This window comes from Nannospalax galili, unplaced genomic scaffold (genome assembly GCF_000622305.1).
Source record: "Nannospalax galili isolate Female #2095 unplaced genomic scaffold, S.galili_v1.0 scaffold139, whole genome shotgun sequence".
Taxonomy (NCBI): Eukaryota; Metazoa; Chordata; class Mammalia; order Rodentia; family Spalacidae; genus Nannospalax; species Nannospalax galili.
The window spans coordinates 3,222,952-3,247,842 of record NW_008345884.1 but is presented as its reverse complement, the minus strand read 5'-3'; the positions used below and the strand labels follow the sequence as shown (position 1 = coordinate 3,247,842).

The window sequence follows — 24,891 nt, the reverse complement described above, 5'->3', positions numbered from 1 at the left end:
CGTGGCCGCGGGGCGCGGCGCGGGAGTCCGGAGCGCGTCCGGGGGGCGCGTCCCCGCCGGCCCGGCCCTCGCTTTGGGTCGCGTCGAGGGTGAGTGACCGGGCAGTGCTGCTCGATTCGCGCCGTCTTGCGCGCCGTGGGTCACTCTGCAGCCCTGAACTTCTGGGCTGTTGCGCTCCCAGGCCAGAGCCTACCTGGGGGGTGGGAAGGACCTTTACCTCCCCTTGGAGCTCTGACCTGCCGGCTGATTTCGTGCCTCTGCACCTCAGCTCTGCATGAAAGTAGTTTCTCGTCCTTTCTGTATTTGTGGTGCATTGGACTGATCTGTATAGTCTATGTGTCTGTATCTAAAGACTTATGAAACCCCAAGTTAAAGTGTAGATGAGGAAAGTTAGGCTTCGTGATTGGTGCCCTTCCCGATATGTTGTCTCAAAGCACAAAGCTGAGATCATGAATTCAGAACCACAGAAAACTGCATAGCAAGTGTTGTGAACTTAGAGAGCTTGATGTGGTTCTGACCCCCACCTCAGCTACCGAAACACACGAGGTCTTTTATTTGCAATTGGGTTATCTTTGTGTTCCTTTTTGTATGTGTTTAATGCAGTCAGATACTGACAGAACCTGCGCGCTGTTATTGAATGACGTCTATATGGAAATAAGTTATTTGCATTTTCTTTATATGCTCTATTAATATACATATTTAAACAGAAGTTTCAGTTTAAAGCTTGTCTTCCAATGTGTTTGTCTTCAGTTTCATATTAGCCTTTAATTCAACAAAAAGTATTTGCATGCAGTCCAATTAATGTGGCTTGGTATTATTTGGTCGGGGATTCAAAAGTGGTGCCAAAGTGATATTTAAACCAAAGCTCCCTTTCCCCTAAAAGGAAAAATCAAAGCATTTGTTTATTGCAAAGGATGCTTTCCCCTCTTACCTGATAAATTTGTTGAAGATCTGAAATCTTATTCACTAGGTGCAGAGGCTCCCTGTCTAAGCCTAGGAGAGACAGGAAACAAGTATAGTCTGTACTTTTAAAAACACAAGATTGTGCCATTTGTTTCTTTTGCCTTTGTCTTATAGCCAAGTGGAAACAGTGTTCATTTGGAGACTTCATTAGGGAACTATAAGTTCAATCTGAATATGAGATATGTTTTTAAGGAGCACTGAGCAGCTTTTTGCCCTCCAAGAACTGAACTCTGCCAGCGTCTATTTGGCTTTGTAATAAATGAGATTAGAAGTGCGCAGTTCTAATTAGTGGAGCCTTGGATTCTCTTCTGGGGCGTCAGAATCAGGGACTGTGCTGTGAAATGGAACAAAACTTCTGTGATTTTTTTTTTTTTTAAACTTTTGCTTCTGGAGAGCCATTCATGAGGTTGATGTTGGTAGTAGAACAATGATTATGTGAAGATGTCAAGTGTATGAGTTTGTGGGATGGGCAGTCTGTTCACACTGGAGACAATTCAATAGGTATAAAAAGTCCCAAAGTAGAAAGTACTCTCTCCCACCATGCCCTACAACACCCAGTTCTCCTCCCCAGAACCAGGCTGTTCACACTGGAGACAATTCAATAGGTATAAAAAGTCCCAAAGTAGAAAGTATTCTCTCCCACCATGCCCTACAACACCCAGTTCTCCTCCCCAGAACCAGACTTCCTCGTGGCTCTTGTCTGTTTCTGCAAACATAGCCCAATGTTCTATAAACATATTGTTCTTTTGGTCTTCTTACCAGTGTATACCCTTTTCTGCACTGGCCTTCCCCCTTCAGAGCCCTAAATTACAACTGTCTCTATCAGTTCCCTCAGAAAGCTGGCTCACTTTACCAGAGTGGCTGAAAACTCCATTAGGGATGAACCATAATTTATTTAAGCTTCTCCTTACTGGGAGATTTGTAGGTTTAGTTTCTGATATTTTCCTATAAAGTTGTTGTAAAGCACTTTCTGGTGTTGAGGTTTTTAAGTGGATTTCAGTCCTTCCCAGGGCCCAAAGGCAGCAGCAGTAAGTTGCTTCTTCAGATTCCAGGAAATTAGTGCCTGCTCTGCCCAGTGCTTTGCTTTTATAACTACAGAGTGACCCATAGAGACTTCTGGCATCTTTGCTGTGAAGTCTGAGCTGTGATGGTCAGGATCTAAAGTCATATTCCCCTGACAGCATGGCCCTTGGCTTGAACAACAGAAACAAATGTGCCATTTAAAACATAATCTGTGAGGCTGGGTGTGGTGGTGCATGCCTTTAATCCCAGCACTCTGGAGGCAGAGGCAGGAGAAACTCAATGAATTGGAGGACAACATGGTTTACGTAGCAAGTTTCAGGGCAGCCAGGGCTACATAGTGAGACCCTGTCTAAAAAACAAATCATCTGTGAAGAAAAATGTTGAATTTAAATGTATTTGAACAAGCAGTGAAGGTTTATACTTTTGATTCACTCGAAGACAGGGCAGTTTTCTGTTTCATAAACTTGCCTTGCTATTAGGCTAAAATCTGTGCTTTCTGTAAATGATCACCAATATCTCATAATTTAATGTATCTTGCTTTCACACCTTTTTAATTTGGGAAGGGATTACTGCCAACTCTTTTTAGTTTGGGAAGGATACTTTAAAAATATCTGTCCCTGGCATCTCTTAGAGTGATTTTAAAACCATAACCTTCAGAGGCCGTGCATGTGCAGGCAGTTGAGTCCTCAGCACCCCGAAGTCTGATATTACAGCACACAGAGACTTAGCATTGCCAGTTTGCTTATTTTTTTCTTTGAGAGCTGTAAGCTGTGATGATCTTTTAAAAAAATGTTTTTAGGGGCTGGAGAGATGGCTCAGCGATTAAGAGCACTGACTGCTCTTGCAGAGGACTTGGGTTCGATTCCCAGCAGCACCCACATGGCGGCTACGAACCGTCCTTAACTCCAGTTCCTGGGGACTTCAAAGCCCTCTTCTGACCTCTGTGGCATTGCATGACACGGGTGCGCTCACATACATGCAGGCAATACACTCATACACATAAAATAAAAATAATATTTTTTAAATGTTTTTAAAAACCTGATCCAATCTTTTAGCATTTAGGGTGTTCTCTTTTTTCTTTGTTATTTGGGACCTGACATTGTGATATTAATACAAAACTGCTAGTACTGTTTGTGTTCATTTTTCTTAATATTCCAGGTGATTTTCTGGGGACTGAGATTCAGCAGTACACAGGATCAACAGATTTAGCTATAATGGATTGCCATTTGAATTGATAAGATGGATAAATAAGCAAGGGAGCAATAAAGAAGATAATATCAGATAGTGGTCAGGAGTGGAAAAATAATAAAACAAGGTGACTGAGGTAGACAGGGCCAGGGTGAGTACTCTTTCTTGAAGGTCAGTGGCCAGAGAAGCCTTCCTGGCTTAGAAAAGTTTGAGCTGAGCGCTGAAGCAACCTTTGATTTTGGAGAACAGGGGAAGAGTGGCTCAGGTAGGGTACAAGTACCAAGCGTCTGGGGGACCAGTGGCTGCCACTGCTGTGCCAGTGATAGAGAAGGGGAGGCTGCCAAGTTGTGATGGGCTTGGAGTGCTGCACGTGTGGAGGTTTACAAGCTGAGGGAAAAAGGCTGAAGGTGGAAGAATTCTTCAGTGGGCTGAAGGCTCCAGGAGGCCAGGGCCAGCTCTGCTTGTTCCCTGTTAACGTCTAGCACCGACACTACCTCCGATAAATAAGTAACACATTTGAGAAATAATCTTGGCCAATTTATGGTCAAAATTCTTAGCCAGGAGTCTTTTATCTGAGTGTTCCGGTGTGGCTCTGGCCCTTGATCTTATCAAGTCTGTCACAGTTAACATACCTCAAAATGTTGCTGTAAATCAGTTGCCTTTCATTTGTCTGCCTGAAGCTCAAGTAGGAAGCATGAGAAATACACCCCTTTTCAGTAAACTGTAGTGATTTCTGGGAGATTTAGTTAGCATTGTCATCTTTGATTTCAGTGCAGTAGTCATTTACGTAAGTGTAAAAGTTTCAAAGATCCCTCTTTTTGTGTATTCTTCTGGGCATGAGGCAGAGAGGGAGCAGATCAAATGTATGCACTTCACAAGGTACCTTATTCTCAAGGGGGTGTGTGTGCTCTATTTTAGGAAGTATCAGGAACTTGTGGTATTTCCTCTTCCCAACTTCTAATCTGTTTGTCATTCTAAATATATGTTCCTTTATAGTAATTGAAAGCTTGGGAAGTGAATTTTAAGCCAAGTCGTTGCTGTGTATGTCTTAATAAGAGTCTGCTGTTTTTCTGTTGACTGACTTTTGGGCTTCTGTTTCACACGAGTTCTGCGATCTTAAAGACTGAGAGTTTGAAATTTTTAAACTTTCCTGTTCTGATTGGTTGGTACCTGATGGTAGTCACTTCTTCCATGTAAGACAATATTCTCTTCCAAGCGTCTCTGGTATGTTCTATGCAGACTCTATGAAAGGAAGAATTCTCTGACACCTCAGTCTTAAGCAGAGTAGCCTTTGTCATTTTCTCCTTTTCACTTACAGTCCAAGGGCTTCAGGCAGATAGAAGCTTGGAGCCAGCAGTCAGTTCAGAGACTTAGAAAAAATCCCAGTATTTTCATAAGTTGCTTTACATTCTTCTTACAAGCTACAGAAATCCAGCAATTCCATTTTGTCTTACGTTGTCTAGACCGTTAACATGCATGTTTCTTCCAATCATGTATTACTGCTGATGTTTCTCCAGAAAGTTCATATTTACTAGCTACTGTTCTATAGCTTAGTGTTGAAAGGTGAGGGAAAACTGATGGTTGACTTTTTTTTTTCAATGTACTTTTGCACAGTGAGAAACTCTTGACTGTTATTCATTCTTCTGGTTTATAAGGCTGATAGATGGAGTTGGACTCTATACATACCTAGAGTGAAATGTGTTTTGTTAAGTGGTAGTGTCCTGAAGGGCCACAAGGAGGCAGTATTACTTCCAGAAGGTGTGTGTGGCTTGGGTGCCTTGGGGAGCTGGAGGCCATTGTTATGCCTACTCTCCGGAGCAGACTTCGCCAAGGAGTCCCTAGGTCTGAGGACAATAAAACAATGGTGGCAGGAACATCTGATGGAAAATGAGTGGTGACAGAAGTAGTGCTTCCGACTTCTAATATTAGAAATGTTAACCGAGCAGTGAGTTGTAGGCATTATATTGACAGAATTGTGTTGACTGGTTGATTTGGGATTGGGGCAGTATGGAGTGAGGCAAGAATTACTCCCAGGACTTAAGTGCTGTAACCCCTGGGAACACCTGAGTGCTAGTGTAAACACGAAGGCAAGGTGGAGGAGTGCCAGCTGTTTCCATGCAAAAGGCTTGAAGACCCACCATGTTCTTTTTGCCTTTGCATTTACCCCCACAAAGGTGAAGGAGGAGAGAGCATTTGGGAAATCTCTTCAAGGAAACAAAGTTAGGAGCATAAATCATCTAACTGAAGCTTTATCTTATGTTTATTCCTGATTCATTGAAAGATAGTTAGCTCATCAGTTTTACTATAGGTTAAAAAATGGTTTTGTGGGGAAAGCCTGTCCAAGAACTAAATAGAGCTTAAAATACAAGTTCTTGTGACTAATGGAAAACCAAGCATTCAAACAAATCCAGTCACACTATGGAACTTGAGAGTCAGGGGGTCCTCAGGTCATCTGGTCAACCTCTGAAGTTTTCATGTAAAGAAATTGAGACTCAAAGGTGTTATAATTTGCCAAAGAACTCAGTTGTTAAGGATTGGCATCATAACCTTGCTTAACTATAGGATTCTGAGCATCCTGAGGGGTATGCCACTATGGGGTTCACTTGTCCCCAGCAGTAGTACAGAGTAGATCCCATAGCCAGCACCCCCTTGTGAGTGAATGAGTGTCTAAAAGTGGTTTGGGGTTATCATATTGCCACATTAGCTGTGAGAATGCTTATAAAATTTGAGAGAATATGTAATTTCACGAGTTTCTTAAAAAAAAAAAAGAAAAAAAAAAGAGTGCACTGCTATTAAAATCCAAACTATGCAGCCTAGCATTAGCCAGACTGACGATGTAGGTACAGTGTCTCCCTTACCAGCTTGTCACTCCTTTGGGAGTGTCATTCCACTGGTTTTTCCCATAGTCATCCTGTTAAGGTCAGTCTGCTGGTATCTGGTGTCATTGAAGTTTTAATATTTTCCATTTGAAAATATACATAACTTTAAAAGACTGAGCAGTTATTCCCCAAATTGTTTGTTGCCCTTCTAGATGCATTTTATCATGGTTTCACTATTTTAAAACTGTATGGCCATAGTCACTACCAGGCCTCCCTAAAGGCTCCCTAAAGGCTGCTGATTTCAGAAGCTAAGCAGGGTTGGGCCTGGATACTCTTTGGGGCTGGAGAGATGGCTCAGGAGTTTAGAGCACTTGCTGTTCTTGCAGAGGATCTGGGTTCAATTCCCAGCACCCTCATGGGGGCTAACAGCCATCTGTAACTCTAGTTCCAGGGGAATCAGATGCCATCTTCTGACCTCCTCAGGCACTGCATTTTACAGGTGCACTTACACACATGCAGGCAATACAGTCATACACATAAAATAAAAATAACAAATAATATTTTTTTAAAATCTTGATGGCCATGTAGGAGTTTGGTTGTTTGAAATCAAATCTAGCTAACCCTGCAGGCTCTGGAAATTGTCACTTTGAGATGCCCCTAGCGGATGTGTGAACTGTAACTTTCCAGGAGGGCAATTTTATATTACTCATCAAAAGCCTCAGAAATGTTCCCTGTCCCTTAGTCAGACATTTCCACCACTAGGAATTTAAACCAAGGAGGGAAAAATAAAAGGGTACGTGTGCAGAAACCAACCACACGCAGTGGTCTCCCCTCCATAGAGCTTGTGTGCGTGGGAGCTTTGTCCTTCCCACAGGGATCACCAACTTGGCGGGAAGTCCACTTAGTGGGATCTGTCAGAATTCAGAGGGAAGCTCTGCAAAGTTGGGGGAAGGGCTGGGCACATGAACAATACTTGATTACAGTTGCTCATGACCCTGCCCCCTAAAAAAGTATACACATGCACAACAACCCCACCCCTGTAATTTGTACAAATGATTTTATAACTTTGTTTATACTAGTTACAATCTAGAAACAATTTATATCTCAGTAATAGTACTGAACTGTGGTATTAACATGTAACGGAGTGCTCAGTTTACTAACAGTCACATAGAGAGACAGATCCTCAGCATTTATAGCTGGATAAAGCAGATTACAAAGCAGCAAGCATAAGTTTATCAAAGTCTGATTTTAGAATATGTCTGTACATGCATGCATGTGTGTGACCATTTTCATAATACTATGTAGAAAAATGCCAAGATTATACTCTGAATGTTAGGTGAGATTATTTCTCTGTATTGAAATTGTAGCTCATTTGTTCTTTTAACTTTCCTGAATTTCCAATATCTAAAAGCATGTGGTGTGATGCAGGGTCTAAGGATGAAATCCCATTTCCATGCTCATCTGGTTATGTGAACTTGGGTAGAGTCTTGGGTCTGTTTCCTTCCCTGTTGAGTAGGCTGATGATGTCCACCTCTTGATGCTTATGGGTAGAGAGTGCTTGCTAAACATACCTCCCGAGGTTTCATTTTGTCTTTTAAATTATATCACACTGTTGTAAAAAACATTTCAAGCATTCTGATACAATATTGCTTTTGATCACTAGGAAATATTTTTTGTTAAAAAAATAGATGGTGATTGATTGGTTGATTTTAAGTGTGTATCTGTGTGGGCACATACCCCGTTGGAAACATGGAGGTCAGATGACGCTTGCAGAAGCCTGTTCTCTCCTTCCACATAGGGACTCCAGGAATAGAACTCAGGTTATTGGGCTTGGTGGCAAGTGCTTTGACCTACTGAGCCATCTTACCAACCTAATTTGATGATTTTTTTATTTGCTTTGAGTTGGAGATGCTCTCCATTACCCAGTGCATTATATAGAAGTCTTTTTTGTTTTTCCTTCTATAGTTATCTCTAGACCTCTGTACCTTCTTGAAGATCCAGGTCCGATTTTCCTTTTCTTTTTTTGAGGTATCAGAATCACTCAGTCACTAGTGGGGATGCTTCTGTTTTGCCAGGCACTGGATAGGCATCAGATATGCCATGGTGCCCTGGACAGACATGCCTTTGCCCTTTGAATGACACACAGGAGTGACCAGTGCATTACAGAGCCAGAGGCCCATTCAGTAAATGGTAGTTAATGAAGGAAACAAGGAACAAATCTTCATCTCCTGTCCTGAAGTTTTTAAAAAAAAATTTGTCGTGATGTTACTTCTCAGTGAACACAAACATTGCCATGTGCTTGTTCAACCTGCTGCGTGAGCACAACTCAATTATGTCACCTTGATGACATTTACAGATGATTTAGTGGTGACCTAATATGAAACTTAGATGAGAGTGTCTTAGGCTAAGAGGCTGAAAATTTCTACTCTATTGTCTATGAAGGACAAGTGTCTGTGACTCTAGGGAAAATAGCATGCCTTTTTGAATTTATGAATTAATGAAATAATTAATGAAATTTCATAAATTCAAAAATGGATAAATTCCTAATAAATCTCAGACACTTAAAATTTACAAATATCCTAGGTGAGAAATTCCAGCACAGGAGCTTCCTAAGAGACACCGTGGTGTTTGCGTTTGACAGTATGAAAAACTGCGTTTGCTCTATAATTAGCTCAGTGGAGACACAGCTTTCTGAGTTGGTAGCAGTGTGAACCACATACAGTTTGGATATCTGTATGTACAAAGTTATGTGGCAAAAAGTAGAGCCCCAGGAACCGTGAAAGCTGTGTCTCGGAATCTTCACAGCAAGTGCTGACCTTGGCATTTCATTTCCCAGTACAGCCAACAGTTGAAACAGTTGACAACCTCAGGACTCATGGAGTTGCTTCTGTAGCCCTTATGGGAGATTGTGGACACATAGGGAGGGACCACCAGCAAGGTCACCATGCTACCCTTTATTATATATCACATTTTTGTCTATACCATTGCTTCCCACCGCATGCTTTACTCCCTATTCCTGCACTGAAAGGAGCTTGCTTCTCTGGGGGTCGGGTCACGTGCCACTATCTCTCATAATGAGACGCTTGGAGTTTGTGATAGCAAGTAGAGAGCACTGAGTTGTGTTGACATATAGATCTTAGCTAGGTGTAGGATGTAGCCAACCCTTTTCTGAAGTCCAGCTTTGCTGAAATTACAGAGGACTCTGTTTTGGAACCTTCCAGATCTCTTATATCAGTCGAAATCGTGAATACTGTCCTCATCTGTGCTACGGGCTATACTGCTGGGGTCAAAGACTTAAATCTTATAGGGCAGTGGAGGTTTGTGGAAATAGCTCCAGTGGGGTCTGCCTTTTGTCTTAGGCTTTTCATAGAAGCCATCAAAAGCATAGTGTTCTTATTTTGTTTTTGATTTTTATGGATTTTTTTTTTTTTTTTTTTAGCCGAAGCTGGCCTTAATCACATAACAGTCCTCCCATCTCATCCTTGAGTGCTGGGATTACAGGCATAAGCCACTGTGCCCAGTTTTTCCATATTCTTCTTAACTCTGCAACAAGAAAGATAATGGTGATACTTTAGGTAGTAAATAATAACTGAAAATTGCCTGTTTGGGAGACTGCTATATGTGCTTTGAAGGTTGAATGTTCCTCCAAGGTTTGTGTATTAGGCTTGGTCCCAAGGGTGGTGCTGTTGGGAGGTGGTGGAACCTTTAAGAGGTAGGGCCTATGGGAGATCTTCAGCTCTTTGAGGGCATGCCCTTGAAGGGTCCTGTGAGACTCTAACCCCCTTTCACTCTCTTGCTTTCTGTCCCTCCCCTCCCCTCCCCTCCCCTGCTCCCACCGTGGTGTATTGCTTTGCCCACGTGTGCAAAACACAGCTGCACATGGAGCATGGACTCAGACCTCCCAAACTGTGAGCCCAAATCAACATTTCCTATTTATAAATTGGTTTTCTCTGATATTTTGTCATGGTCCTGGGAAGCGAATGCAGAAATCAGTAAGGAAAGGTGAGAACTGTGGAAAACTCTAGAGCAGTACCACAGTTGATTGTTGCCCTGTGGGATTTGGGATGGGTATTTCCAGAGTTTCTGGATTTTGATTTTTAAATGCTGTATTTTGGAATGTTAGCAGACAGTTCAGCTTTGTATTTTTAAACAGTCAAAAGCGTGGCCTGCAAATTACTAGTTTTAGGCTATGTGTATAGTATTTCCTTGCCTGTATTTTCCCTCGCTTTCTCTTAGCACATAATTGAGGTCATGCTGGATATTCAGTTTTCTTCTCTTTTTTGTTACGTAGCGTTTTATGAGATGTTTCCCCATGTTACTGAAAGTTCTTCAGTGTGTATTGATGTCTGTATAACATTCCATGTGATGAATGAACCATAATTTGAGCGTTTATAATGCTTACCTTTAAAAATTCATAATTATCGCCATAGTCTTTGGGCACAAGGATTTTTTTTTCCTTCCTTGGTATATCGTTCAGTCTTTTACTACTGTAATGGAATACCTGACAGGCTACTTCTGAAGAAGAGGTATGTTTAGCTCAGAGTCTTCACAGGTTGAGGGCATGGTGCTGGCTTGATTCATTTCTGATGAGTCCCTGTATTCTGTAATCATCATGGGAGGTGTCCTTGTGTGGAAAAGCTTGTATCACTAAACTGACAGTCCCTTCTGAGGACACACCTAGACTGACAAGTCCCTCCCACTAAGTCCTTCCTCTTGGGAATTCCATTTTCAGTGCCACCACCCTGAGGACCACACATCCAGGGACAGTGGACATTTGGGGGACCCAAGTCCCCCAAAACCACAGCTTCTACTTTCAGAGTCTTTCTTTAAAATTGGTCTACTGAGTCAGAACATTAATATTTTAAAGACTTTCAGTACTTAGTTTTGTATCATTTTGTTCCACAATTGAGTAATGAGAAAATCACCTGTTCATTTTACTAGCTTTCATTTCTTTGCTGTGAGTTATTTGTTTTTATGCCACATCTAGCATTTTTAGAAGTGGGAATATCTTTAGGGCATGGTGGCATACACCAGCACTTGGGAGGCAAAGGCAGGTGAATTTCTGTTAGTTTGAGGCCAGCCTGGTCTACATAGGGAATTCCAGAACAGCCAGGACTATAGGGAGACCCTGTCTGAAAACAACACAAAACAAAAAGTAGAAATAACTTTAAAAATTTTATAAATAAAATACTATTTTATAAAAACTGAGAAAATTTGGATGCTATAATTTTAAAAAAGTTTCAGTTTCAACATTCAGCGGTAACTCTAGATGATAGTATGCTGTATATTCTTCTAGATTGATTTCTATGCATATGTAGACATATTTACTATTTATGACTTTAAGTATATGGTTGGAATATACATATGTAGTGTTTGTAAACATAAAATGTGACCTTAATTATCTTCCATGATACATAATTTTGAATTATGTTCCATTTATTTTTTAATATTTATTTTTTATTTTATGTGTATGCATGTATTGCCTGTATATAGGTAAGTACACCTGTGTCGTGCAGTGTCCATGGAGGACAGAAGAACCTGTCAGATCCCCTGTCCATGGAGGACAGAAGAACCTGTCAGATCCCCTGGAACTGGAGTTATGAACAGTTGTTAGCTGCCTTGTGGGTGCTGGGATTCGAACCTGAGTCTTCTGCAAGAACAGCCAGTGTTCTTAACTGCTGAGCCATCTCTCCAGCCCCGATGTTCCATTTATAAATTCATTTATTCAGCTTATTGACAAAGATTTCCTGTATACTTTTTTGTGTTTGGCAGTTTTTGTAACTGCTGAGGGATACATTGCTGAAGAAGAGGCAAGTCTTACTCTTTGAAGCTTACCTGCCGCTTGGGGAGGAATGGCCTTAGACAGAAATCACATGTACAGAGACAACCAGACACTGATGAGCATTTTGATGACATGAAGTTAGGCACCATGATGAAGGGTGAAGGGCTGTGCGAGTTGGGTTGTGAGATGTATAGGAAGCTGGTAGGGGTTGGTGCTCCTTCTTGGGTGGTGGGGGAGGACTTGCTGAGGAAGTGAGTTCTAACTCAGACGGGAATGATGCACAGATCCTGACCAGGGAATGAGGCTCCATGTTGTAGTGATAAGTGTACCTTCCTGAGGGGCTCCAGGCCCGGTGTGCATGAGAAAGCCAGAAGCTGGAAGGCAGGGATGGAAGGAGAGAGGAAGGTATGGAAGGGGAAGCAGGGCCTGACAGGGTCATGGGATGGTGAGCGGAGTAAGTTTGTAAGAAGAATTGGCCTCAGTTTTAGATTGAAAGTGACAAGATCTGATGGATATTTTGGAAGTTACTGTGGCTGCTCCATGCAGAATGGATTTATGGGGAGCAGGAAAAGAGGCAGGAGGACTACTTCAGAGACAGATATCCACTTAGGCGAGAGGCTGGCATGACTATCCCCGGGGCTAGCATGAGGATAGTGGGCAGTATTTGGTTTCATAGTGTATGTGAAGCTGAAGCTGACAGACTTGAGGCCTGGGAGGTGTTTGTTTTGTTTTGGGGGAAGGAAGCTGAGACTAGATCTTGTTATGTAGCCTTTGGTTGACCTAGTTCTCAGGTGATCTTCAACCTACTGAGTGCTGAGATTATAGGCATAAACCACTCACTATACCTGGCTTTGGGTTTTTGCCAGCTTCTTTTGAATAAGTGGATGTGCCATTTTGGGTAGGGTATAGACTAAGGAACCACAGGTTGGAAGACTGTGATTTGAAAATCTCTTGGTTTTGAGCTCAAAATATCTGAGAGTTGCGTGCAAGTGACAAGTTGTGCAGACATCTGGAAAAGGCAACTGGTGGTTTTAAAGATATCTGGGAGAAGTCTGAATAAATTTAAATTTTAATGCTTGTATATTTTATTTAAATTAACATAAGTGCTTGAGAAATTAGTAAGAGTGCAGCAAGAGAAGTGTGCTGGAATGCATATGGAGGTGTCACCTTTAATGGGCCTGTAAGTGAAAGGCACTCTGGTTTTCTTCTCATTTACATTGTAGATTACATTCAGTAAACATCTTCCTTGCAGTCTTGTCTAATTTATCTTCCAGGAAATTTCCTAGAAGTGGCTTACAAATTGCATGTGAAATACTTGGCCCAGAATTGAGCAAATCATGAGCTCTCAGTAAATATTTACCAGCCTGGTTTATCAGCATCATCAATATTAAGTCAAAGGCTTTTGAGTCAAAAGACCCCATAAAGTAATGACTCAGAATTTAGACTTTGGAGTCACAGTCAAAAGCCTGGGTTCCATTGCTGGCTTTGTTCCTTACAAGCTATGAGACTTGGAGCAAGTCATACAATCCTCTTTTTCCTCATGTGTGACATGTGAAAGACACTAAACCTCCTAGGAGCACTGTAAGAGTGCAGGTAACCATCATAACTTGGGTTCCAGCTTCTCCACAGTCTGCTGAGTGGTGTCTAGCATCATTCTCACCACAACAGGAATTCATTACACATCATTTTCACAGTTACTGCCCATTGATGTTTCTTAGTATGTGAACTGATAATTTTTATTACTGTTGAAGGTATCCATTTGCCTTAGTGCCCCCTCCCCTTTTCTGTGTTTTGTGAATATTAAAGCTGTCATATGTTGGCATACATTTTCCTCATTTACCTCAAATCGCTGTATTCAGTGTGCTAGGCAAGATGGTTGTGTAAGTCATTGCTGTCTCACAATAATAGGCATAAGCGCTATACTGCAGCAACATAGGGAGTGTTAGAGCTGGGGGATCGTGAGCTGAGAGTTGATGGACAAGTTGATATTAGTTAAAAGTATAGGGGAAAGTAGAAGGGGAAGGATGTCTGGGTGGAGGAGTGACAGGAAGGCAGAGCTTGCATGTTTATTGAACTTGAGCCACAGGCAGTGGGAGAAGGTGGCCAGACATTGGACAGGTGTGAGGTTGGCATGAAACAGGGAAGAGCTTTGTGCCATGTTGGAGTTGGGACTTCAGAAGGCTAAGGAGAGCCATGGAAGATTTTCAGCATGTAAAGCTGTCAGGTGTGGTAAGAGAATTGGCTGGGATCATTGCAGTAAGTACTGGCTGAGAGGAAGGGGCTCAGCCTGCCAGATCTGGAAGTTTGTCCCATCTCCCTAGTCCAATGATGGCAGTAGAGTAATCAGTGCTTATGATGGCCTCTAAAAGCTCCTCTCATGCTCATTCCACCATGTCCTTTTTATAAAGCTTGAAACTGCAGTAGTGAGAATGCGTTCAGCTCATGCTCCAGGATTCATGAAGCTTACCTTGAGCCTAAGTGTCCTTAAGAGTGGATGGTATTGTGTAGGGAGTAGCTTATCCATGTGAAGAGATGGGCTGAGACACTAGAGTAAGATTTATGGTGAAGCAGTAATTTGCAACAATTTGGGCATTAATGCTGTAAATTTATCGATTGCTAATTTTTTAGACTAAAAGTGAGTCTTCCAATTTTAACGTTCTGGGACGACAGAGTTTTTTTTTTTTCCATGTACATTTTTTTGTTGTGCATTTCATACACTTAATCATATTTAACCAACTCCCATAGCCCCCTGCCACTGGATTTCATGCATTCTGTCATATATGTTAAGGCCTTTAGAGTCAAATTTGTGTACCCCGATGTCCCTCGGTGTAAGTTCATTCACTGGAGTCTAGTTGGCCTATCTAGAGTCTTTCCCTTAAAGAAGATCAGCTCTTCCTCACCCAGCAGTAATTAGCTGCCAATAGTTCTTTGGCTAAGGTTGGGGCCTGCTGGCCATTTCCTGTATGCTGGGTTTTTGTTTGATTGAGTCTTCATGGGTCTTATGTATGCCATCACCATTGCTATAAGTTCCCAAGGGCTAGAAGAATCTGTTTCCTTATGATCATACATCAACTCTGACTCTGAGAGTCTTTCTGCCCCCTCTTTGGCAATGATTCCAGAGCCATGGGTAGGTGAGGTTTAATATAGGAGTCCTGTCCAGGGAGACATACTCTGAAGTCTCTTATTTTCTACACTTTGGCCAGGTGTGGCTTTCTGTGTGCATCACCCTCTGTTGCATGAGGAAGCTTCACTGATGAGAGTTGAGAGATGCAGTAGTATTCTCTCTACCCCCTGTTCTGCTATGTTCAGTGAGCCTTAGGTGTAGAGCTTCCATTGTAGATGAGTCACTGAGGCCTGGGCGTCTCTCAGACATTATTCTGTGTGTGTGACCAGTTGTGGAGCTCTTTTATAGTCTCCATATGCTGCAAAAAGAAGCTTCCTTGAAGAGTGGTGAATGGCATACTTGTCTGTAAATATAAGGATCCATATTTAGTATACAGTAAGAAATTACATTTGTCTAGGGATATGACAGAGGTAGAGTTTTCTCTAGGATCAGTGACCTCTCCAGCCGTGTATATTTGGCTGTTTACAGTGCCACACATGAGTTCTCTCCCATTGAGAGGACTTTAAATCCAATTAGATAGCTGTTGATTACCCCCAAGATAAAAGGTGCCACTACTGTACAGCTATAGTTTGTTGTGTCAGTTGTGATTATTAGACTTTGAAGCTGGGGTTGGACCATTGATTGATTTTTCTCCCTTAGCAACTTGCAGAGTATCCTATAGAACTATAAGAGCTAGTCTTTGGGGAGGAGACTTCTGGGTCAGTTCCAACTCCATTGCTCCAAGGCCTGTGTCTGAAATATAGAGGACAGGATTTTTAAATACTATTCACGCTGTTATTTTGGTAGCTACACTGTAACTTTGGCCCGTTTTCTTCTGGTTGTTCTTACACATTGCTGCTGTTATAATTTCTCTCCCTATCTGTATCTGTCCATTTTCTGTGTGTTACTGGCCTCATTGTTGCCATTTTCTTTTGGACCCCGAAGTTACAGTGTTTAGTTTCTTGAATTAATTTATTGGATTGGTTTGTTAACATCTTTATTACCCCATGCAGTGGATTTTTTATTTTGTATAGTTGATGGATGTGATTCCTTTAGCTTTACCCAGCACATTAATAAAAATGTCCCCCAAACCCTATCATATTTGTCCATATCACTGTTTTCCTGGTTGACATCATTGAATAGCACTCTGAGTAAGGTTGATTACCTAGTAAAAGGAGCCTTTCCCTCTGTTTATACAGCCTGATTTTCTTCATCTCGTTCATAATTATCTTTGGGGTGTTAGAGAAGATCCTATTCGAACCAAGACATACTGTGTTTTTCTCTACCTCCTAATTTGATTTCCCAGTCCATCAGCTTGTCAGGGAAGGGGTACAGCTAGCTGCCATAAACTGGTCTGTGGTATTTTTCCAGATCCCTTTCTTAATAACATGTAGTCTACATGTAGTCTGATCCAGAATCAATATCAAGCTTGTGGATCTCTGGGGTATAGATCTGTGATAACCATCTTGTCAGCTTGATGGAATTTAGAACCACCTAGGAGATGAACCTCTGGGTGTCCAGAAAGGTTTGCTTGAAGAGGGAAGACCCACTCTGAATAGGGACAGTTGGGGTCCCAGTTGGAATAAAGAAAAGGCAAGTACAGCCAACAGCATTGACTCTCTCTTTAACTACAGATAGAATGTGACTGGTCACCTCAGACTCCTGCCGCAGTGCCTTCCCTACCATTCTGGGCTTTACTGTCAAGCCATGAGTCAGAATAAGCCGAAACTTTCCTCTTCTTCTTGCTTCTTGTCAGTTATTTGGTCACAGCAATGAGAAAAACAACAATGCAATCTGCTTCTTGACAAAAATGCCCCTCTCTGAAATACTTCTTGCCCAATACCAATTGTTTGCAGTTCTTTGTGTTTCCTGTGCTGTTCTATGCTTGGGTAGAGCATGGAGGGAGCTCAAGATGCTGTAGTAGTAGCTGTCGTTCTTTTCTTCCTCTTCCTCTTCTGGTTGAGAAACATTTATAGTTTAAAATGAGGTCTAGGATTTTGAGGTCTGAAATTAAAGGAAAAAAATGAGTTCTTTAGGGAGAAACTTAAGATTTTTGACCCCCCCCCCCAAAAGTGCTAAAGCGTTGTCATTATCTGTGCATTGAAATATAGATCTCAGAACAGCTTATATTTTTAAAACAAGAATTTTTTAATGCTATTTCATTTTGAAGCAGGCTGTCAGCTGGCTCTCTATGAACTGTTTTTGGACTGAAAATGTGTTTTGTTTGGCTTATGTGGTGTTATTTTTTTTTTCTTCTAAATTAGTTACTAACATTTTAAAATAAGGAAATTATACATTTTAAAAAGAAAAGTCTTTCATGGAATCTCTTGTTTGGAAGGGAGAAAGCCCAGACACATGCAGTGCCTGTATGTAATGGTGTGACTACCCTGCCCACAGCAACTCCTCCTCTCTTCTTTCTGGGTCTGTTCAAATAAAACAGAAAAGCTTTGTGACTGGAAGCTTTGTGACTCTATTGTACCCTGTTCCTCTCTGGTGTAAATGTCACAGGTGCTGGTGACAGACTGCACTGCCCTGGCCTCTTGCACCCACTTTGTCTAACTGGCTTTTAGAGTCTGTTTGAGTTTGCACTTGCTGAGTTAAGAGCTTAACCAATCAAAAGTGTACTTAGAGTTGGAAGGAGAACAATAAGGTGCCAGTTATTTCCCATTTTGTTCTCTGATCACAAACGTCTGATCAGGATATGGTTATTGAGTGCTTGCAAAAAGCAGCTGGCATGTCCCTTTGTACAGTACTACACCAACAGGGTGGGCAGAGGCAGAGTGCACATTCTTGCTCGTTACTAGAGATGACAAAGTGTCTTAAAAAGTAAAATGGTTGTAGATTTTGCTTGTTTTGTTTTAATGACCTGTACATTAGAAAAGATAATCTTCATAATCCTGTCAATTGAGAGCTAAGCCCTGAGATTCTAGATGGTTTGTCTGAGGTCCTGTCTCTGCTGCCACTGTTTCAATGGCAGGATAGGTGCAGGGAGTGTAGGGCTTCTGACTTCAGCTCTGGGAGTCTTTTGTTCTGCATTTCATAGTTTGCTGAGGTTTGTAGCACTGCTGGGTTCAGATCCTCCAGCTCTGCTTCTTCCTAGCTTCTTTCTCTTTGTGCCTCAGTTCCTTATTATAAAAAGAGGGGGATGATGATGCTGACTTCATAGAGCTATCATGAGAGTTAGATTCAATAATATATTTCAAGAACTTAGAAAAATTCCTGCCCCTTAGTAACATACAAAGCCGAAAAATATCTGTGCATTCTCTATTGCATGGTGGAATTAGCCAAAATCAGCATTTGAACTACATAAAATTATTACTGTTAGCATTTCTCCATAGAATTTAGAAAGACCTTTATAAGTAAGATTAATCTGTGTGTTTTAAAAAAAAAAAAACTCCAGCAATTTGAGCCACTGTTGTCATTTCCTTTATAAATTTATTTGTTTACTCTTCTGGATGTAAAGGGACAACAGAAGAACATTCAAGCTATTCTCAGTCCTCACTAAGAACTTCATTTGAATGAATTCAGTCAGGTTGTCAAGTAAGTCTGGAAAATACAGTGAGTATGAAGTGCTCTTAAATACAAAAGTGTCATAAAGTTTGTGCTCTGTTTTTAAAAAGTTCATAAATAGGAAAGTAGTATTAGAGACATTATTTCCATAAAGTCTCATATGATAAATACTGAAAATGAAAATTTGAGTGCATGGGGTACCTTATCTGAGTTTTGGATCCCATGAAATGGCAGGGTCAGCCTCAGAGCCAAGAGGCAGCAATGCCTCCAGAAAGGAGAGGGTGGAAGAAGGTTCTCTGGACATTCCATGGTGACTTTGGATATAGTGTCAGTGCTGTGGGTAGGATGGCCTCCTGCTGTTTGACAGGCAGCTTAAAAGAATGGTAAGGGTTGGAGATGTAGATGCTATGCTATGCAAAGCCTTGTAGCTCTTGAGGGCCCTGCAGTTCATGAAGAAGGTGGATTGGTGAGGTCTTGCTGGAGACATGAAATGAGTTTAAGTGATGTGTTCAGTTCACCTATGCCAGAAGCGATGAGAGCTTGACCCAGAGGAATAACAATGGAAAAAGAGGAAAAAGAGCAGGAAAAAATAAGGGATGTTTGGGAGCAAAATTGATTAGCAAGTGGGAGGGATGAAGAAGAATGTGTCAAGAGTGACTATCTTGGGTAAACATAATTGGGTCTCTTTAGAGGGAAAGTGAATTTTCTTGTGTATATGTGGAGCTTTTGAGGACTCAGAGGCATCCAAGTGCACATATGGCAAGAAGTATTTGTTCACTGCTTTGAGAACCTATTTGAGTGGATTTGTGTAGATAAGTACACACTTGTCTGGTAAATGGTTACTCTGTAACTGGCTAGAGGCCAATCCTGCGGAAGAGACTTGGAAGTTATTAGTGTATGAGAGGTGGTTGAAGTCACAGAGTCGATAACATTCAGTGAGGGAATGAAGGGTGAAGAGAGCCAGCGATCACCAAGCAAGCAGAGAAGGAATACTATCTTACTGGCGTCTGGGGAGAGCGAGGTAAGGAATGGATTATTTAATAAATGTCTTTGGCATAAGTGTTATGTAACAATGGTGAAGGTAGAGTCTCTGATTCATGATGTATACCAAAAGTAATTTTACATGCATTAAATCTTGAATTACTAAAAATCTAATGTGTACTTGAAGACAAGATGTGTGGCAGTTTGTGTCCTTTGGTCAGAAGGACAAAATCGGGAGATCCAGTTTAATGAAAGTTTCACAGAAGCTTCAAGGAAAGAACAACTGGGAAGCTTTTTTGATAAGGTAAATAGTGATTGTGTGTATTGTGATAATTTTTTATCATACAAAAGGAAAAGATTACAGAATTATTGAGAAACAAGTACAGGTAAAGAGTAGAGTGAATGATCCACAAATAAAACATTGCAAATTACCAGTAAGTAGTTCAAAAGGTATTTTTACTACATAATCAAGGAGTTTCAATTTTTACAACCCAAGAGTTAGATAAGATTTTAAGAGATGATCCTTGGTATTGATGGGAGGGTAGAAAAAACAGGTACAGGTTGTGTATCTCTAATCCAAACTCTTTGTGTCAGCATGATGCCACACATGGGGAATTCTGCACCTGCTCTTCTGTAACAGTCCAGTCAAAAATACTGTATAAAATTACTTTTGAACTATATGTATGTGGTCAGTATGAAATATAATTTTGGGTTTAGACTGTCTCTGCTTCCCAGGCACTGGGATTATAAGCATGCTCTGCTTTTTACAGGTGCTAGGGATTGAACTCAGCTCCTCATACTTACATGACAAGCACTTTACTGACTGAGTCATCTCCCCAGCCCTGGTAATTTAATAATAGAACATTTCAGTCTTGTAATAGATGAAACATGTTCATTTGTTTGGAAGACATGTATCAAAATTTATTGAGGATGTTATATACTCGTCACCCTTACAGCCTGTCTGAGGTGAGTTATGAGTAAATAGACATTAACTCTTGATAAAGCCCCCAGCCCTGAAGGGTGGGAAGAAGTAGAAAAGTATAGGGAACTCTAAAAGGGACAGTGCATATGGACATAGTTTGGAGGAGGCACTGAGACCAACAGGTGTGCGGAGTGTTTGGGGAGCTGCTGTATTATGAAGGAGGCCCATAGGCAGCCATCTAGAAGGGCCTTGTCTGCCACATGGAACCTCAGTTGTATGGAGAAGCCATTAGAAGCCTTCAAAGGATTTTGAGCAGAGTGATATATTAAAACTTGTCTTAGCATTCTGGAGTTGATATTGGTCAGGCTGTTTGAATTAACAGAAAGCCTTCAATGGAATGAAAAATTAGCAAGTGACATGCAGGATCCTGAAAAACAAAAATCTTTATGACAGTGCATAAAAATATTCCTAGGAAATGCAGAGAAATTATGACAAAAATGAACATGAGTATTCTATTGAATCGTAGACAAAAATGTTTCTTTGAGAACAATTTTCACAGTTGATAGGTGTGCCTTTATAACATAGCAAAAGCTAAATTTCAGTATTGTTCTGGCTTTGAACTTTGATTAAAGTTAGATACAGTGAACTCCCTAAGATGCCTGCCATCTCAAGTTACTAGGCAGTTTTTAGTTCCCATGCACAGAGTGTTTCATTAATGTTTTCACAGTGCACTTGTGAAAAGAATTACCTAACAGTTTCAGATAATTAGGTCCAAAACAATTTGAGATGTATTTATGACCCAGCATTTTAGTAGCAGATTGACTCAAAGGGAAAAATAATGTTCCTGTTTCATTCTTACAAGGACAAACCCATATTAGTGAGATGATATGGGTACTCTGGGTACTATGGTTGCTTCTCCGACTTTGGAAACAGAGTATACCACCCTCATTTCCATTGTTACATTGATTTTGAGGTGGTCCTTGGGGTTTATCTCAGTGACCACCAATTCCTTCACTGAAGACATGTTGTAATTGGAAGGAATATAGCATGACCAATGTGGAACCTGATCTCTAGGGCCAAAGGCTCTCAGAAATGTTGGACAGATACTCCTTTTTACAAAATTTAGCATGTCTCCTCATAACCCTGTTAGTTTGCTTTGGTACTGGGAGTGCCTCGGTGCAGTTTGGGAACCACGTCTCCAACTTCTATTCCCAGTGTGGCCAGCACTTGGGGTAGTGGGTGGCCTAGTGGTAAGAGCACATATGTGGACCTGCTGTGCTGCCCCTGGGCCAGAGATTTTGTATCTTTCTGACAGAGATGATTATGAAATCAGTAATGACACTGAACACATCATTCTTCCTGCTAGAAGTTTCTCAGCCAGCATGAGGAGGCTACAGAAGTGGATGCAGAGTCTAGCCAGAGAGAAACATGTGCCTTGGTGGGGAGTCATGGAAAGGTACAGTGACCTGGAGAACTGTACCTATTCTAGTGCAGCTCAGAATGAGAGCCAGACTGGATATGGGGTGTCACTTTATGATTTTGGATTAATCTCTCTCCTTCAGGTATATCTGTTCTGTCCCGTTTTGGTGAATCATGTCCACCAGTAACCTACAAAGAAATAGAAAGTCTACCATTGTGTAGCTGGGTGTTATGGTGCATACTTTTAATCCCAACACTCAGGAGGCAGAGGCAGGTGGATTTCAGTGAGTTTAAGACCAGCCTGGTTCACATGGCGAGTTCCAGGCCAGCTGGGGCTACAAGAAAACCCCGTTTCAAAAAGAAAGTCTACCTTTTTGTAATTGTTGTTGTTTGGTGGGGGTTTTTGAAGCTGGCGTCTCTCTCTAGCCCCAGCCGGGAAGGAACTCAATATGTAGACTAGACTGGCCTCCATCTCATATAGATTCATCTGCCTTTGCCTCTCAGGTGCTGAGACTAGAGTCCTGTACCACCACTCCTGGCTTTACCTTTGTAATCTTGCATGTTTTGGCAGTGCATTTTATCTTCTCAGTTAACAGTTTGAATGTATAAATCAAGTGTGAAAATAATCTTCATTTATATTTTTAAAGGTGTTCCTTTTAGTTTCAGTGGCATATAATAATGTACCCCTCCATTAAAGAATATTTATTGAAAACATGTCCAAGTGTCTCCTCCTGCACACTATAACCCCCTGTGGAGATAATACTGTCACGGTCCCTGTAACACAGGGGAGGATCTGTCCAGACTCACTGGGCAAGTTCCTCAGAGTCCTGCCCGTGGACAGAGACTACATTAGCAGTGTGGAGGCTTTCCTTGTTTGGGTGCCTTGTGACAGTTGCTCCCCAGCCTCTGTGACTGGTTTGTGCTTCTTTTCTGCCTTCCAGTGGGTCAGAAGCTCTTTGCACTCAAGCTTCCAGCTCACTGTAATTTTTTTTTTGTGAATTATGACAAGGGAGTATCTCCATGTGGTTGTAAAAAGATACAATTCTGGAGTTAAAAGATGCTCTGGGCAGTGGATTCCCTGACTGACTGAGCAGGTGTCCCTGAGGCGTCTCATCACTAGTGGGGAGGACCTACATGCTCAGAGGAACATTTCATTCCTGCAAGATGGGGAGGGTACACTTCTGTCACATTTCCTCTTCCCTCTCTCTACCCCTCCTCCAGGAAAAGTAGGAGAAACGGAAATGAACTAAAGAAAGTGTATTTGGACTACAGCTTCTGGCTTTAGTTTGACTTTTCTCAGCTCGTTTTTCTGATTCGCCTCAGTGGAGAGTTTCCAAACCTCATGAATACTAGAGCCAGAAGTCTCAGTGCTGAGGCAAAGCAAAACAAAGTATATGCATGAACACACCATTTTCACAGGCGGGAACTCAAGGCTCAGGATCACGTTGTAGAGTGGTGTGCCATATACAGCTAGGCTTGGGCTCTGCCCTGGGATTCAGCGCACCTGAGCTTAGCATCAGGATGTATATAAAGGACAAAAACAGACTTTCTTCTTCAGATGTAACAGTGTGATAAACCGATGGTGCAGGGCAACTTCTCTTAAACAGAAGGCTTTATGGCCACTTTTTAAGATAATTGCATATAGGAAATAATCTTGGAGCAAGGTATAGCCTAAAGGTGTTTTTTGTTCGGTGTTTAGAATGCTTAAAACTAGAACTTAGTTGCTTATATTAAAAAATTGAGTATTTTGTGAGGAATTCCAGATTCCTACCCTATCTTGAAAATCTAGACAGTTTAGCCGCCACTTTAGATTGTCAGGGAATGGGGTTCACACCTGCCTGCTCCTGGCTGTCTGCTTTGCCCTCAGGGTGTTAGCATTGGCCCTTGCGGCTTCAAGAGACAGTGTTCTGAATTTTGAAGTTAGCTCCTGAAATTTTGTGAAACTTTGTTCTTTAAGGAGTGGGGGGCAACCACAACTAATAGTGATTCTGCCAGAAGTGAGAGGAGAAAAGTTTCATAAGCATCATTTTTATCCCAATATGTATATTGGAAAGTTCTGGCCATGTATTATCCAGATCCTCAGATAAGTTCATTTGGAAATCCGAGGTGGGAGGGAAGTTGATGTTAGCACATCATCGTACTGCCCACAGGACTTGGTCAGAATGTTCTGAATAAGTATTACAACAAAGGAAAGCCTTCATTGTTAAGTTGTGCAGGTGCAGGTGACCCCACATTGATCTGGCTATGCTGTATCACCCCATCCTAGTGCTTGAGAGCCCACCATAGGTGACTTGGCTGGAACTAGGTCTGTACCAGCCAGCCACCCAACTTTCTGCATGCATGTTCCCTGCTGGTAGGAGTGGAGCACTGCAGCTTTGCTTTGGGAGTCTGCTGTGGCCTGAATCAGAGCTTGCCTCTGGGCTGCCATGGTGGAAGCTGAAGCCAGGGGGATTAAGTGATATGCCCTCAGTCACACTGCTAATTAGTAACGGAGCCAAGATTAGAGTCTCAGTCTGGCTACACCTGGTCCTGAGCTCTTCCTTGGCCATGTCCCTCCAGGCCCCTTCATCACTTTCTTCCTGGCATTGCAATGGAACCTGAGTCTCCCTTCTAGAATAATTCTCCCTTCTAGAATAACCATAAGCTCACAGTGAGGCATTCTTTCAAGATATGTTTAGCTAGTTGGTAAGTATAGTTTGTGATTATTTGAGTTACTTCTGTACAGCCGTATAATTCTGTAACCTCAGCAGCAGGTGCTGTGTACATTCCATGAATACATTTTCATTCTAATAAGTATGCTTGGTGGCATTGAAATTGACAAGGAACTTGTTCATGCATCTAGAAAATAAACACTGGAAATGTGTACTTGTGTGTGTTTTGGTTATAATTTTGTAAGGTAACTGCGATTCATTTTTTTGTGTATTAACAGTATTTAACAATTGCCAAGATGAAAGTGTTCCATTTGCTTTTAGTGACAAGTGTATTTTTAAAATTTTCAGCTGGCTATGGTGTCCCACACCTAATCCCAGCCCTTGAAGGCAGAGGCCGGTAGATCTCCAAGCTTGAGGCCTGCCTATTCTACATATTGAATTCCAGGCCTGTTTGGGCTGTCTCAGAACAGCAACAGCAGCAACAACAAGTAAACAAGCAGGGGGGGTGGGCAGAGGGAGAGGAGAGGAGG

At 41.6% G+C, this 24,891-nt stretch overlaps 1 protein-coding gene across 2 annotated transcripts in view; it reads left to right on the top strand.

Annotated features, from left to right (window-relative positions):
- The window catches only part of Lifr (LIF receptor subunit alpha), a 113,989-nt gene that overhangs the window by 43,645 nt on the left and 45,453 nt on the right, over positions 1 to 24,891 (top strand). The window contains exons 1-2 of one of the 2 annotated variants that reach the window (XM_029567777.1): positions 1 to 89; positions 24,710 to 24,849. The exons of the other annotated variant lie outside the window; for it this stretch is intronic. The gene's annotated coding sequence lies outside the window, so the exon portion shown is untranslated. The remainder of the gene's footprint in view (positions 90 to 24,709; positions 24,850 to 24,891) is intronic. 2 annotated transcript variants of the gene reach the window in all.